This window comes from Bombus vancouverensis, chromosome 7 (assembly GCF_051014615.1).
Source record: "Bombus vancouverensis nearcticus chromosome 7, iyBomVanc1_principal, whole genome shotgun sequence".
Taxonomy (NCBI): Eukaryota; Metazoa; Arthropoda; class Insecta; order Hymenoptera; family Apidae; genus Bombus; species Bombus vancouverensis.
The window spans coordinates 18,541,089-18,558,853 of NC_134917.1; the positions used below are offsets into that span (position 1 = coordinate 18,541,089).

A 17,765-nucleotide genomic window follows, 5' to 3' on the forward strand; every position below is an offset into this window, starting at 1 on the left:
ACTAAAGCTGCGGTCGCCGTCTCGGCTTAACGCTTAACCCGACAGAATCGGTTAGTACATGGTGGGGGAAAGAGACGTAAACGCGCATGCGTGTTTGACAGATTTACAGTGTCGGCGCAAGTACGTCGCGTTGTGCGGTGCCCTCGCGCGTTTATCGTGCTCGTGAAAACGTGATTCAAATTTAGATGACAAATTACAAAGAAGGACGCGTTCTTTTGTTTCCAGCTTCCTGCGGTGAGTTACCTCTTTTTTCTTAATCATCGGACGACGATACGGTTCAAGGGACTAGGATGTATCGCGTGGATACGAAAAAGAAATTTGTTTATTGTACACGCTGAAGTTGCATCGGTACGGTCTTATTTTCTCCCGCATAACCTATATTGATTGTAAATTTCAGTTGTACATTTCAAGATACGAATATGGGTTTTCTATGGTTTCGGTTACGTTACCGATACAGCATTTCGTTATTTAGCTCTTATACGCCTTACAGTATATCCTTCGTTTACGCTTAATTTGCATGATGACGCAATATGCGAGAAAGTTACAAAACATCGTACAATAACGACGAAAGAAAATATCGAGAAAAGTTTGTTCCTTCGGAGCATGAGATAAAAGGGCCTCGACGGCTAGAGCTGCGCTACTGGCCACATCAGTGCGTACGTGGGCATCCTAAACCACGACACGCGGTCATACACGTAAACTTTTTGTACGTTTACAACAGACTATCCATGACACTAATTGCTTCTACGTTAGCTTTTGCGTTACTACCGCGTTACGAGTCGCGTCGATCGAAATTCGTTATATTGAAATTTTCCATTTTCCGACACGGAATTATGTTTCGTCTTGAGAACAAAAGTAAAGGATATACATACTTATTATGTAAAAGTCTTTAAGGCTAACAAGTAGGTGGTACGACTGGTTATTCTAAATTCCATATCGAATTCTCTTTCAATCGGTGAAAAGTAGTCGGTGAAGGAGTAGACACATTGGAGGTATTCGTTTCGCATAAACGACGTGCCCTTGACCTACCTTAACGTTCCTTAGCAACCGCTGGAGGCACGCTTAAACAATCGGTGGCAACTAAGGGCACGTAACCTCACCCACGTATACCTCGCCATGACGATGACCGTGAGAAATCGTATCATCGTTGCACGTACTTTTTGCCACATAGAGATACAAGTACGTCGTTCTCAGGTCATTTCTTGAAATACATTCAGCCTCGCAGCTCTCTTCTCTTATAGATGCGAAGAAAAAATACTAAATACGAAGATAACCTGTTTGCTAATTGATAACAACGTTATTTAACAACCTGTATTTTCATATTTTGAGATAAGAAATCTCATTATTTCCGAGGTAATTTTATTTTTACTCGATTAGCGCTAAATTTAATAAATTTAATAAATAAATCCACTTTTAGTCGATTTTACGTTAGTTTAAAAAAAATTCTCTTCTTTTTTCCCTTGTTTTTTTATTACCTTACAAGCAATTAAATCCATTTCGGAATAATACGTACTATACGTAATAACAGTAGAGTAAGCTTGCCAAAAAATGAAATCGGGACGAATTAAACGTTTTCTTTCAATCGTAAAGACTTTTAATTTAAACCAGTTTTGCGTATTAAGGATACCGATAATAATATCCCGATTGTCTCGCTTAGGAAAAAGCTAAATACATTCTGCCGCGTTATAACGTACTGAAAAACGTTTATTGTAAAAGGTATATTTATGCACGTAAATATAGACGCTGGTCCGACGAGATACGGCGGATTGCGTGGTGGATCACGGCCGGAGCCGGAGCAGGCCTTCGAATTTCCAAACGAGCTCAGGCCCCAGACCGGATATTGGCCAACATAATGCTTTTTTTTAACGCACTCGATTCTGCCACTTACGTGGGTGCCGGTTGCTTCGTTTCGCGGCTCGATGATTCAAGCCGATCCATGTATGTCAACGAAAAACACGGCGGCTCGCCGCGTTCCGGAAACGATACATCTCGATAATATGCGTCAACCGTCCGATAACGTAGTTACGTAGACGTGTTTTACAAAATTTTATTTTTAATATCGTTTATTATAAGTCGAAGTTGCCCAAGCGCTCGTACGTATGAAACTGGAGAATCGTTGCACATCTTCGATTCGAAGTAGCCACGTAAGCGACGCAGGCGTTTTCGATTCTTCTTTCTTAATGGTCCGAGCAATAATCAACGTACTGGATTTTCGGGTACTCACGATCGCATTCGTACTTCGCACCTATGCTTGTTTCACCCGTGTCTCAAAGGGAACCGCGGAACATGACTAGAAAGAAATCTCAAATGGATAAGATTCTGAGAGTTCGATTCGGACGGTAAGCTTGTGGCGAGCTACCTTTTTCCTACCTATCCGACAGTAGAAATCTCGCAACATTCTTTTTAAATATCCCGCGATTTAAAAGTAACGACGTGTGATCGTGTATTACGTACTTTTATTCTCGCTACCGAACCGAAAACGCTTCAAGCTGAATAATGTTTTGAAATCAAGTTATTCGAATTCAAACGTATCTAATCCGGATAAAGACTAAGAGCAATCACGATATACATGTGTATATAAGCGTACGTGTGTATGTATTACGAAAATGTTCTCTTCTCCGTTCGGCCATCGATTAGTTTCGCATCCTTATTTTATTTGTCGGTTTGTCATATTTTTATCTCGCACGTTAATTTAACGCCTGTTAACGACCTATGAATATACAAGCGGAGCTTAGCTTTGCCAATTGAAATGTTAATCGTAGTTGATTCCTGTTTCTAGAATTTAAATTGCGATTTCGGTCCTTTCGATTCTCGCGCGATATTTCGCCAGCTATCGGCGCAGAAATTTTATCTTCGTATACGGTCTGAAACGTCTTCAAGGCTAAGGTATGTTTGTTACGAACAGAATTTCGATAGCGTTGCTCGCAACCGCCGCGCCGTTCATCTTCCAGGCCTTATTTTCGACGATAAAAAGAGTTTTGGATGGTTTTACGAGTCGCTTGAGCCTGACGAGATTTTCATCGTTACGCCTAGTGTTTTCCATCGATTCCCCGACGCATTTTCGCATACGTACGTCTTCCTGCTTCTGTTTCGTCTGTCTTCGTTACCTTTCCGTCAAAGATTATTTCTAAAACAACTTACTATTTCGATCATTCCGTAAAAAGCCAACGATTTACTACTCTAGGAAGGACGATACTCCGCTCGAGGAATCGATAACTCGGTCTCCGATAAATCAGATACGATGTTTAGAATCGTATCTACCGTAGTACGAAAGTTGCGTAAATAAAACGGATATTAATGAATTCGGAAAGTCATCGACCAACCGTCGTGATTGCGAAAAGTTATCGTTGATTCGAACGAGTACACTGGACGCGCGACCTTCGTTCTTTAACGACGAATCTCTTTTTCCCTTCTTTCCGATATACGTACACACGTATCGACCTCGTGGAAATATCCAAAAAAAAAAAAAAAAGAAAAAAACAAACGCAATTGCCCGTAAAAGTCGTTAATAAGAATATTCTCGCAAATGGCAAGGTTTGTCGCGAGTTACGCACAGAACGAGAAAAGTTGTCGAACTATTTATGTCAAAGTTCTCGTGGAAATTCGATCGATTAATTATCTATCACGTCATCTACGAACTACTTGTTTCTGTTTATCCGGTCTACAACTCAGAAACTGAACTGGTCGAAGACTGGTTAAAGAACTTTTAAAATATTTTACACTCGCGGTATTATAATATTCTACGATATACTGTACGTATCCGTAACTTGTAATTATATCTGTCGAGAAATAGATAAACAGCGGCATACTTTTGTTTACACGGTCTCCGATGCCGAAACGTAGATCGTCGCAAACTCGACCCGTTCCGGCGTAAACTAACGATACCTTACCATAGCAGCCGCGATTCTTCGAGCAAATTAACACTCGAAGTCGAGTGGACGATTTGGTGGATCGATCGATCGAAACGTTAAAATCGTATTTTATACCACTGAAAAATTTTCTCTTGCGAACAAACCTGCGCCAACGGCAAAATCTAACACGGTTTCCAAGTATCTATATAGGTTTACAAATTTCGCAGATATTTGGTGGGCGAATCGATAACGATCGTCCGGTAGATAGGTGGAATATCGGTGGAGAATACGCGACACGTCGCGGCTTGTCGATTAGCTTAGCCGCGGCTCTTTGCGAGGCGTGTACACTGTGCACGTACCAAAAAGATCGGCTTGATCGTGATTCAATTATACCCAGGAACTTACTCATCGAAAGGTATGCGACGCTGACTCGTTCTTCGAAGACAATAGGACACGACGACGAAAATATCGTTGTCTCGATGATTCAAAAATTCGTCAACTTTCGTAAATATTTGAAAGATTTGTGCAACGGTTGCACGATTTCCTGTGTCACGAACACTTGTTTTGGAAAAGTATGACTAGTTGTAATCTCGTGCTACGTATTTACGCGGCATCGCGTGAGATCTATTACCGATTATTATACGTAGATAAAGCGAGTTAGATCGTTGCTTATTAGATGGTCGACGAACCAAGATCTCGCGGCATTTGAACCTTTGATCGATCAACTGCAACGACCGAAGAACGTGACAAATCTTTATCTATGGTTAGGTTGATGTAAAACTAGACTCTCGTTGCATGCTGTTGAGAGATATTTCACGAGAAATTGCGTAAGATTCGACGACATCGTTCGTAGCGCTTTTGTTTTTAATCGGTGGAGTTTAGACAGCGATGAAGATAAAACGAGAGAGAGAGAGAGAGAGAGAGAGAGAGAAGTACTGTCCTTTCTCGAAAGAATATAATTGATTACAATTTTTTTTTTACTTTATCCTACGTAACTTCTATGACGAATAGTTTGCTTCGATAACAGCATAATGACAAGTCGAACAAATTTACAAACTTTATAACGGTATACTGAAAGTAGGATAAATCTAAGATAAAAATTTAGAAGAGAAAACACGCGACTAACATTTGAACCTTATGTAGCAAAGTTCTTCCATCCGATTTTTTGATTTTCATAAAAATCGTATACCGTCAACTTTATACGTAATAATAGAGAGTCTCTTAAGTACGCTCGTTTCTCTTCTGTACGTATATTCGCTATTTGCATTTACATTTATATATTGCCTGTGTAAGGTAATATGTATATATCGGGTTAGGTGTAGCAGATCGGCTTCCTTCCTAGCGTCGCCTAGCGTCGCCTAGCGTCGCGTATTCCCCTGCTTTTCGCTCCGCATCCTCTTGCGGCACGCCGTCGCTCTATACCCGCGGGCCCCACACTTGGTGGCACTTGGACCCGAAGTCCGATGGCCTGCTTCTTTTAGTTCCGCGGTCTTTTAGTACCACCAGTTATCGACCACCCTGTATATCTACACATATATGTATTTATCATGTAAACTAGAATAAAAAATTGATCCGTATACCTTTTTGACTTTACAAAATATCGCGTCAACTCTATAGAAAGTGGTTCCAGTAATCCTGGATGTACGGAAAAATATCGGGATGTTTGCCAACTCTTCGTCATTTAAAAATAAAACGATGTATCGTTCCGTTTTAAAGAGTATCGTCGTACTTTATTGAATTTTTTCACAAAACATCTCTCGAAAGAGATAACGAAATAAAGGTTGCTAGAAAAAAAGAAAAAAGCGCGAGACATTCAAATCGTACTACTTACGTACCGATTTTCAATATTCGATATCGCGCGGAAGAAACTGTAACGAAACGACACGTGTAACGTTACGACGGAACCTTTATAGCATTCTATCCTAATTTCGTACAGAGACCGTAGAAAGCATAAATAGCAAAGAAATTATACTTTACACGGTAGGATGAATTTTCGCGCAACGTACATTTCCCTTGTCTCGATACTGACGTATGTTACGACGATAAATTATAAAGGGAATTGCGTGTAATCGCATTTAGAAAATCACGCTTGAACATTTTGTTCAAAATCTGCAAATGTTATCGAATTTTTGTGTGGAAAAAAAAAAACGATGGAAAATGGACTTGATACTTTGTACGATTCGCATCTTTGCCTCTGAACCGGTCATCGATGTTAACAATTTCCAAGATAACGAATTTCGTGATCATCGTCGTTTGGCGAATTTTTGCAATTTCTTTCGCAATGGCTCGTACGAACGGTCGATCGGACTGCAGACAGCAGTCGCGCGGCCATTCTCATGGTAAACGAGCCGGACGTACGATTATGTTCACGGTCGAAACTATTTTTGCGGATGCCTCACGAGACGGGCCGATGCGATGGAGAGGAAAAAGTAATGACGTAGGCAATCGTTGTAAAAATTGTTACTTCCGACGACTACAAGCTGACGCGCTTTTGTCGCTCGAGACTTTTATAAATAACGCATGGCTGATCGAATATAACGTTTCGATGGAAAAGGGACGAACGGAGACGCGATGCCGATGAAAAATCGTCGATTAATCTGTCAGAAGAAAGGAACAAATCGATAAATCGATACAAGTGCATTTTGCGTTAAAACGTTTGCTCCTATTTCAATTTTCTACGTTTTATCGGAAGCTCTCGCGTTGCTGGTACGACGTAACGAACTTTTCGAAATATTTGTATTATTACCTTGAATGCAATTTATCGTTATCTCACGTTCATTTTATTCGATAAGTCGTTATCGCTCGATTTATAAAATCCCGAAAAGTATCGCAAAAGAAGAAGAGAGATACGTAAGAAAGAAACGCGAATGGAACGTCCATCGAAGAAATGCGTACGATCGAGAGCCCGATCGTTTGAAAAAGAAGAAAGAGATCGTTACAACGCGATCGATCGACCACCAAACGCGACGCTCCGATAAAATAATCTGACGCAAGGCGCGAACGATCTTTCTTCTTTCTTCTATCGCTCGTCAGTAAGAAAAATAAACAGGCAGATAAATTCTACGACAAAAGTTACATTTTCATTTTACAGTTTAAATCGATGGCGAAAACGAAGGAACGAATAAAACGGAATACGATTCACGAGTCTCAACTCGGAGGTAACGACTCGGAACTTTCCGGCAAATTCTCTCCGCATTTTTCCTTCTCGTTACTATCTCGTTACAAATCCGCGAAAGAAAATACGCGAATAATTTCACGTTTTAAAAACTCTAAACTAGATTTCCACGGTGTATCCGATGTTCCGATATAAATTCATCGATCGCTTGGATAAGTAAGAGGGACGATGCTGTCAACTGCGACTCGTTCGTCTAGAAATTGTTCAAATATCGAGTCCTTCGATTCTCCGTTATATCGCTTTGTTTTCCGCTTTTTCTTAATTTTACCAACGAGACATTCGAGACAACGCGTATTTTGCGTTATCGCTGGGAAATTATGCACGAACGCGAACCTACGAGGAACAAAGACGCGGAACGATATTATAATTATCTTCGTGGCTGTTTCTGACCTTCGATTACAAATTTTTACCGATGACGCGCGTAAAAGCGGACAATAACGATTACGGTTACGAAAGAAGTTGGGTTAAAAAACTTAACCAACAGCAAGACGACATTTGCATAGGAAACGTTTATATCGTAAACCTTGTCGCCTGTCTATTACGCGTCTGGATCGGCAAATTTATAATCCACGATTTTTTTACACAGCTGGCAGTCGAATAATTTCTAACGTCGTTGTGGGACCGATACTCGAGTTAACCACTACGATACGTTCGAGAATATTTAACTTGTTATTTCCGACGTTGCTTGGCATTGCCGTTTAACGCGTACGGTATTCAAACATGCCGTCTCATCGGAGAATACACTGGTGATTTTTTCGTTTGCAAACCCGTCGTCGGGGCGGCCATAAATCGCGAGGAGGGAATTATCGCGAACAAAGGAGAGGAGGTTTGCAACGGCTGCACGAAATTGTGTAACGAGCCGAGTACAACTTTACCACGCAATATCAAAAGTCTGTTACTACGCACCTTGCCGCTACGTGCGATATAGCATGCGTCCAGGCAGCGGCAGTTCGATCTTTCGTTCCGTCGCGGTGTCGCGTCGCGTCGCGTCCTTCCTTTAACGCACTAAAATTCACACCTGTCAGGCAAATTAGTAGTATACCGTCGTTTCGTTACGTCGATGGACATTCGTGCGGGAAAATCATTTTAATTCTCTTTTATTTAATTCTTCGTTTAATTCTCTTTCGTCGTTACAACGTACGATCGTGCAATAGTTTCTATACGTTTCGTCAAATATCGATTCGTTCTAATTACGTAACAGCGACTTTGCGTAACGTACTCGATCGCTTCTCGCTAAGTTGCCAAATTTTCCAAGCAAACTTCTATAATTTTATTTCGATCTTATCTCTGCTACCGAACTACGCAAGTAGTAAACGATTACTGCAAATCCTTCTTCGAGTATCGTCCGTCTTGTCGATCGCACGATATCGACTCGTGCCGATCGTAATACCTATATCTCGTTGCCCGCCACTGCATCGCTGAATTTTACAGATAATTAGTCTTAGCAATGTCCAGTCTGCGTTTTAGTCGTCGGTATCTAGCCCCATCTTTCTTCTTTACGTTGACGAACGTTAAGCGTTCTTTCGTAAAATATCAAATGCACGACTTACGCGTGACAATACGCAGACCTTGCTATTTTACGATTCACCGTCAGATTTTACATATAAATAATTTTATTTTATCTTTGCTTTGTTTTCTATTTGTTTGCAACGTATAGGACGTCCAACAACGATTCCTGTAATATCGAAATATCGATTCGATAAAACACGCTCGACGATTTCTTTTTTTTAATATCGATTCGCGCCAATTACACGAGACGCGGCGCATCGCCCCCACCGTGCAAGTCGCCGAGCTTGCTTTTCGTAAGAGGGAACAACTATCGTGGTGCAACGTCTCGTTTAATCAATTCGGATTGCATCCGATTACAAAAACTGGCTTTTAGATATCCGATTCCACTGAATCGTATCGTTCTCCTTTTTCGCAACTCGGAGCGCAACGTTCTGTGTAAGCGGCTATCGAGCGAACGTAAATAACAAAATAACCATAAATACTAGTCTCGATGTTCCGTAAAAATCTCCATCTTTCGCGATATTACAACGGTTATTGCGATCATCTTTGTCGACGTCGCGATACGATTACGATTCTACGCGAAAGTATCGCCAATTTATACATAGATAAATAGGTAGGTAGGTAGGTACGTAGGAAATTATCAGCGATACTTGGCAGGCTAGTAACGATGATTTATAATACCAATCCCGACAACTGCCATTTCTCTTTTCCTCGATGTTTATTTGCTTTGTAATTTATTACCTGTTTATTACCTGTACCAACCTGGAGTTTTACATCGAAAAGTATTACGCGTCGTATTAGGCAGCTAATATAAAAATATAATAGTTTTCTTCCGTTTTCCTTCGTTCTCCTCCGTTTTCTTCCTTTCGCATTTTATCCGACTAAATGAATCTCGAGTACGCGATACCGCGAAACACGATATTGCCCTAACCAATTAATCCGATACTTAACAAATACAAGGAACGCTAAAAGAGAAAAGACAGCCGAGGAGGAATTTTCATATATCACGGGTGAACATTTTTTTTTACAACGAAATACTTTTGGCGAACGTTAAAAGTTGCATTAAAGATCGTATCGAAGGTATATTTTTGCAAACAAAGACAGAAAGATTTTAGGTATTACGACGCAACGATTTACGAAAGACGCGCGAACCCGCGAGCAAGAAAACGCGTTCGCGTGGTGATTCGAATATGCCTTTTCTAGTCCGCGATTGCATCACGCCGTGTAACGCGTTTGTGTAACTTGGGACATATTTCGTTCGACGATGATCGTTAGACGTCGGAATATAAATCGAGATTATGACGACGATTGGGAAACTGTAATCGCGTTAACGAATCGGACACGAAGAATCGTTAGCTTGGAAAACCAGTAGATCGATGGAACGTGGTCGTAACGTCGGTATTGCCAACGACTGCCTCGTATTATGCGCGTTACGCTTACAACATGCTAATCGAACTTTGCGTTTGCCACCTATTTTCGTAACGATCCTCGACGTATCATCGGCCAAACGAGTTCGTTATACGCGATACGTTATACGAGATAAATTATAATTTATCTCAAAACGTATAACGAAACGACAATGGTAAAAATATTTACGTCCCACTTTGACAAATCGTATTTCGAACCTTCGAAATTGCCCACTCTTATCCGTGTTGTCTATGAACGAGAGGGAAGTCGTTCGGAGAATCGAAATATCCAAGTAGAAAATAAATACGTGGGCTTAAATAACGAGCGTTAAACCAAGTTTTCCGGGACGACCGATAAGGCGCGTGATATCGCCGGAAACGGAGCCTCGTAGCACGGCCAGGGATTTCCTGTGTATACGTTCTTTCTCCTGACGCGCGGACGAACCTCCATCGAGGACAGATAACAGTCATGACACGCCATTTCCTTGCCAGCCAGTCTCGAATCATCGCTTACGAGCTTGGTGGCCATCGATGGCTCGTTCGACGAATTTTTCTCGGTTTTTTTTCAAGTAGTAGCAGCCTTTGAACACGTCGAGACGAACGAGAGTCGACGAATGCGTACGAAATTCTCGTACGCACAGTCTAGAGATTGATCTTTTCGCCTGTCTTTGAAAAAAGTCTCGATGTAATCGATTGATTTTTCTACGGTTATGGAAGCACTTGGAAGATAACGAAAGAACGCTGCTGTCCTATTTACGTAATAATATACAGCATCTGCGTAATAGTTTCTTCGATCTTAAAAATTAAAAAGATCTCGGGAGGTCGGTCTCCGTTTATTCCCTTTATTTCTTCCGATGGTAAGATAAAAATATCGATTTTCCAAATACTTGTACGAGCATCGTACGAAAAGCACGTGGAAGAGCACGTGGAAAGACGATGGGAGGATAGATACGAGCGAGTGTATCAAAATATACGCGTAACCTTCTAATTTACCTACGATACGATGGACGAGTTTTCCGAACAAGCCAATACGTAGAATGCCTTTAAAGCGAAACACGGTGACGGCGGAAGCCGGCTCCGCGACCGCCGTCTTAATCGAGCGAACGTGACCATTTTCGAGTCCATGACTAGCAAAGACACGTCTCGAGGCTCCTAAAGCAACCTCGACTGTTTAGGGGTCGTACAAGCGAGTATCTTTATCGCGATTACTCTTTGAATATCGATTAAGACCCCAAGTCCTCGACGATCCTGCTTCGGTTAACCGTTAGGCGTTAGGTGGTCGATGGGTTACACCGTTGTAACTGTTTCGTTATAGGAAGATGCAACGTTTCCGGTGTTTTCACGGAAACTCGATCGAGTAACTGAAAGAGAAACTAAAAGAGAAAGGTTAATTTTTGTTTCAATCGTAGAACGGTAGTTGGAATCGTTAGATTCGATCTTGTCGAGTATATATACTATATATACATATATCAATTTTAACGGACAGAATTTGTTTGTTTTGTTTTGTATTATGTAAAAAGAACTTAAGAACTTGGTTTTGTATCGTTGTCGTAAGAGAGCCGATTACGGAGCCAAAAATCATTCTGTCCAACAAAAGCTGAAAACGTGCGAAATGAAAAGGAAAATACACGTTTTCGTTCGGCGGTGAATATGTACACGCGTTCGAATCATCCAGAGATCAACGGTCTTTTCTTTTCTCAAAACAAACTCTCTCGATGAAAGATCGCGCGTGACCTCGTCAACGACGTACAAGTTGCAAAACCAACTAATATCGCGATTCGTTATCGGTTAACAGCGAAGGGGATAGTTGCGCGATTCCAACGAAAAATGCGATCGCTCGAATCATCGTGGACGTTGCCTCACGGTGATATACGTGCTAGGCGTTCTAGAGAAAAAAAACTTGCCTGATAAGCCGATAAGTTTATGTTTTCCGACAGGGACAAAGGAAGATACGCGACCGAGTAAACGAAAATCTTTTTCGCCCCTTATCTTCTCATCCTTCAAAAATTCATCGACATCGAAAAGACGAGAAAGATCGAGGTGTCGCAACGATGCCTCCGACTCGACCAGCACTCCACTACGCAACGACCATTACGATCGACTTTGCTCTAACGCGCTATACTTCGCTTGTTCCGGCATTTCGCGCATCGCGCATATCGGTGCTTCGAAGTGTCAATTTCTTTGATTTATTTGGCTTATTCGGTACTGCTAGCTACGAACGGGTCGATGATTCTTCGAAGTTTCTTAATCTCCGCGTACGAATTATTTCTAGAACGCAATAAGATAGATCCTCGTTGCTCGATCGTCGATTAATTTCATTATCGGTTACGTCAGAACGAACCTTATTCCTTCTTCCAATATCTAGAAAATCGCAACTCGCCGAACGTTTGGCCCAATTTCGAACGGAACGCGTCGACAGATTTCGAATAGGATTTTTCAATCAAAGCGTAACACGACATTACTACGCTGTATTTTCCACCGATTTACTATGATTTTATTTATCGAGTACGTCCGTTGTTAGTACGATACGTACTCGCGGTAAAGCAACGTTCGGCTATACAAAGACGGCTATGTTTATCTTTTGTATACTTGTTTGTCCGCTTTCGTCGGTTGAGAAGAAGTCGGTATTTACGTATTGACGTATTAATACGTGGAAAAATATTGCAAACGCGCAGAGAGGTTACAGAAGTACGATCGAGGCGAAGATCGCAGACGAGCGAAACAGATACGATCTCGCTCGGCGATCATCACGGCTTATGGCCACGCGGCAGCCGTGTACCTTCGTAGGCAGTCCGAGGAAGGACGGATCTCGAAAGCTCGCGGACGACCTCGCTCGAGCCGGATCGTCGCGTTTGACAATGGCGAACGAAGCCATTCACCGTAACATCCGTGGACTTGGAAGCGACCGCGCTTACGACTTCGTTTCAAAAATACCTACCTAATATACGCGTATACCGATGCAAACGTTCACGCGACGACGATTCGACGGCATCGCTATTCCGAATCGGACGTCGAGATTTCGCGCATCCCGAGATGGAAAATCTCGATCGCCGGTGCGATACCGTTCGTGCGAAGGCGAAACCTTGCGACGGATTGCGTATCGCGTCGTTCACACGGCAGATACGGTATCGTCATCGCTTCTTCCGTTTCATCGTCATTCTTCCGTTCGGGATACGTTGGACGACGGTGTAGCGCGCTTGCTAGATTCCACGTTCGATATTTCGCAATTGAGAGTTATCGAGAACGTTGTATAATTATCCTATCGATGGGATCACGGTTTCCAAACGAATACGATATATTTGGATATTCGTGAGGGAAAGTGAAAGCCCTTTTCGCGGATCGATCAACCGCGCGTGCGGCAACGTGCGCTTCAGCGACCCTTTAGTACGATTAAAAGTCAGCGGATAAATAGCAATGCAGCTTATCGTCTCCGGTAAAGCGAGTTTGTATCTTAACTCCGAGTCAACCGTGATAAGTTTTAATAGTAGTGGTAGTTATCGTCTCAAGTAAAATTAGAATTTATATTTTGGTTCGTAATTACGTACGTACGTGTATGGATCGGGGTCACGGCTTTTATAAGAGAAAATCTTTCTCTTATACGTATCTATGTACACGTTAATATCGCGTAATTCCTGATTACGATATTTATCGAACACCGTCCCTGCCTGATGATTTTAGTAGTATCTTTAAATTCAATTTTTAAAACTCTTCTCGCGTGCTTTTCACACGGTGGTCGGTTATCGTACAATTACGACGTAATACTATGAAAAGAACAAACAAATCTTAAAGTCGAAAGGGATTAGATACCTGTATCTAATTCTAGCGTTTTTAATTCGTGCTACGATATAACTTTGTTTTATTTTTTTTTTTTTTCGACGAATCGAAGACCATCGATTATCCGAGACCGTGCGTTTCTCGCACAACACGGCGTAACGTCTGTCGATTTAGCTATCGACGTCGTATCAGTGTCAAATCTCCGTGAAATCTGTGTCGCTTTGACCTTTGGTCCAATTTTATCGTAACAATACCACCGTTAGAACGAGCGATAAATTTCAAATCGATACCGCTCGATATCGTTAGAATATTACTAGGACAAAGGTTTTATTATTAAAATTAAAAGGTTAAAATACGTAACGTCGATATTAAAATATGTCTCGTTAATTGTAACATTACTTAACGCGAATCGATCGATAGTTACAAAAGTTTACGGATTTCTAGCAACGATGCGGTATTCCTATCGGCTTGGAAGACGAATTCGATAAATACAGAAATACAGAAATTCGATTTCATAAATCGAATAAATTAATAAATAATTTAAGCCAATAGCAGATAACAATGTTTACAGCGAACGTTTCTTTACGTTAAATCCGAGATAAGAAGTGCTATAAGCGTTTATAGAGCTGTAACGAGCCAGTGCTTGTTTGTTGGCACGCGCGCGCATCCGAGATATAGCGACGCAAATCTGTGTTCCATGGATGGAGATCGATGAAAAAGTGTCGCTGTAGAGCCTGCATTGCGCAAAATGTACCTACGTTCGGGAACCGTTCCCTTCGAAAAGTACGCAATATCGCCTCTTGGGAATTCGCTAGAAAATCCCTTTCGCGTTTCTTCCCTGGAAACACGATCACGTAGGAGTAAAGTTGGACGCTTCGTTCGGTTCGTGGAATCGGAATTCACGAATTTCGAACGTAGGAAAATTCGTTTCCTCCGCTTTGTATTTAAATCGTTAATCTCGATATACGATTTACGTGCAGTGAGAAGGTTCGAGGTAACCGAACGTTAATTCGACTTTTTCCACACAGACGTATTCGTTTCTGGTGCAATGGAACGATGCCTATGGCGAGTACGCGAAGCGCAAATATATACCTGCATAGATCGATCGCGTAAACAGAGTCTCGTCCGAACACTTACGGATAAACCGCGACGCGTTCATTCGTAAATCTGCGAAGGAATAACGCTTTCGTTTGGTTTAGTCGTAAAATATAACAGTAACGATATGTACTTTGTTGCCGTGGACGAAGTCTTGCCGTTATTCCTGTTTTCTCTACTTTTAACATTCGTCGTTGCGTTACACGTGTGTATCTTTTTCGATATATCTTTGATCCTGAAAGACAGAAAATATAAACGGCCGCTACGCAGCTGTATATAGCTTATCGTATCCGAAATAAATTATTCGCCTACGTATGGCAAATTTCAGGCGGTAGATCGATGAAACGCGCAAGTTTTTTCATTGCAATTGCTATAGTTGTACAATTGCTGGAAAAAAAGGAAAGGGAGTGAGAAACGCGAAGGATTAATCGGTAACGGCAAGAGTAAAAGTAATACGATTCGGAAAGTCGGGGAAAAACGAGGAAAAATTAACGAGCCAGCCCTTCTGCGATTTAACTTTCGGATTGATCAACGTCGATAAAAGGCGAACGATCGTTTCACATCGATCGAGCGTTATATTTGCAGGCGAGATCGTTCGCCGTTACTCGGCAAAGGTCGAAGAATGCGAGCTCGCCAGCAGCCTTTTAATACGCCACTGATAAGGGCCCGTAGTTCCAAGAACGATTATTATTGTTCCGATGCTTCTTATTTCATTCGGAGATAAGAATCGCGGCGTATTCGTCTTACGAAAGATTTCGATTAGGCGGTCCGTTGCGAAACGATCCGCCCGATATAACTCGGTATCACACCGTAAAACGACGAGTTTCGGAAATCCAGCTACCAACGCGATTTTTTATCTCGTCACGAGTACGCCAGAATACTCCGATTCCATGGGGTAAAGTATAGACCTCCAACTCGATCCGGCCTGAAAAGTTTGCCCTCCGAGTTTTTAATCGAGGTTTTAATCCGGATAAACGTCGAGAAGACACAGCGAAGGAACCTGCCAATGTTCCGATCGCTTTTCCCGAAAACCTTGGCGAGGCTATTCGAATCGATACGTCGATATCGGTACGCGTTCTCGGACCCCTGGTCACGCTGCAACGCTACTGCTATCTCCGTCGTTTCCGATCGTACTCTGCACTCGCGCCAGCGGTAGCTGACGGAGCAGTACGTTTACTCGCGATCGATGGTCCGTTGTATCCGATGGTACGTCTCTATTCCCAACCGAATGAAATTTCAAAACATCTACGTGTATTCGATGAATCGTCGACTGGACAGGAGCGAACGATCGTAAAATAAATCGACGATATTCGACTTGATTCGAACAACTTTGATATAACCGTGAGAATCTTTCGGCCAATCGCTGCAAACGCTATCGCGAGGACGAGAAACACGCCTTTTGTAGGACGTCTGTTTAAAAGATCGAAGCGTTTAAACATTTCACAAATGATACGAATGATACGAATAACATAAAAGATACGAAGAGTACCGGATTATTCGTTTAACTTAAACGTTGTATTTAATTTTCGCTTGCGTCGTAGACAACAAGTTGATAGTCGCGTTGTTGATGAAACGCATCCGTCCGCGCACAGTCGATTCGCGCAACATACGCGTACCTGACAAGCGGATACGAGCGTCTCGTATTCGTGACACGAATAAGTGGTACGAATTTGCGTATCCGGAATGGATACGGCGATTCGCGAGATACACCGCGAAACGGCCTACGCATCCTGCAACGCGGAGGAATACCGGTCTCTAAAGTCCGGGACGGGCAGTAGACGAAAAATTCAGGAACCGGTTCGCCGGCATTTTCGCTCGTGTCCAGGGCACGTTCGCGAAAGGATAAATAGTCAAAGGGAGAAGCGAGCAGGAAAAGGAAGAGAGTATAGGAACGGGTAAAACGCGCTTGTTTCTCCAGCGATGGGAACGAGACGCTTCGAATCGTTCTGCGAACCTCGAATTCTGCGAATAATCCAGTCGCCGAACGAAGGGTCGCCGCACGTTCGTTATCCGACGAGATCGAGACTACGTCGAGTCGTCTTAACGACGAAAAAGACCGGTCGAATCGAATTCCAGCGAATTTTAATAACAGAGTGGTTGTGAAATCAGCCGCGATTCGCGCGGTTTTCCATTTGAGGAAAACGAAAGAATCGTCGGTTGCGTGGAAGTGCGATCGAAAGATCGAGCTACGATACAAAACGGTCATCCCGTATCGATGCCGATCCCTAGCGAGTTTCGGTGGAAAGGGAGGAGATAACTTGGCGGCGAAGGCCTCGAGACGGAGGAGGAGAATAAGGACGAAGGAACTTGAGCAAGGATACGTGGACCCTCCCACGCGTAAGCGGTGCTCGCGGACAACGGAAAGGCGGTACCGAGATGACAGCGGCAGATATCCTGCCGGTTCGTCCCGCGAAGGATATCCGGTGACTTGCAGTTATCGATCCCGGAACCGCTCCATGCTCCTATACGTTGTTTTCTCCTTCCACGATCGTGCTTTCTCCCGCGGACTTTGGGGAAAAGCGCGCTCCTTTGTCCCGAAGCGGATCCGTGGCCTTTCCGAACCGCGGACACCTGCTTTCTCTACCTCCGATCCTGGCGCGATATGCTCGACCGTCGTTTTTCGTAATTCGCAGCGTCCGATATTTCACGGAACATCGCGAAACCCTTTGCCAAGCCTGCTTTACGCTATATCGGCGTTTGGTAACCGCCATCCTCGTTTGTCGAGTCTCAGGCCGCGTCTAGGCGTCCGCACCGGTCAAAGTCGTTGGCCAACGGCAAAACCATCGAATCGTGCCCATTGGAGCGAGCGGATTATCGGAAACGGAAATCGGAAGCAAACTGCTAGAAATCCGCCGTTTGCCGAGATTCCGTAAACTTTTTGCGAGCTGTTGGCGAATACGGTCGCGTCGTTTTGACGAACGCTGCTTGTAAAAGATCCCTAACGGTCCAACGGAC

General features: G+C 42.8%; 1 protein-coding gene across 4 annotated transcripts in view; it reads left to right on the forward strand.

The window, feature by feature from the left end:
- LOC117158312 (putative RNA methyltransferase CG11342) overlaps positions 1-17,765 on the forward strand; it is a 43,532-nt gene continuing 25,767 nt past the window's right edge. For 3 of the 4 annotated variants that reach the window (XM_033337093.2, XM_076620162.1, XM_076620160.1), the window contains exon 1: positions 1-234. The gene's annotated coding sequence lies outside the window, so the exon portion shown is untranslated. Of the gene's footprint in view, positions 235-7,650; positions 7,917-17,765 lie in introns of those variants that run through there. The other variant, XM_076620163.1, reaches the window with a different exon arrangement.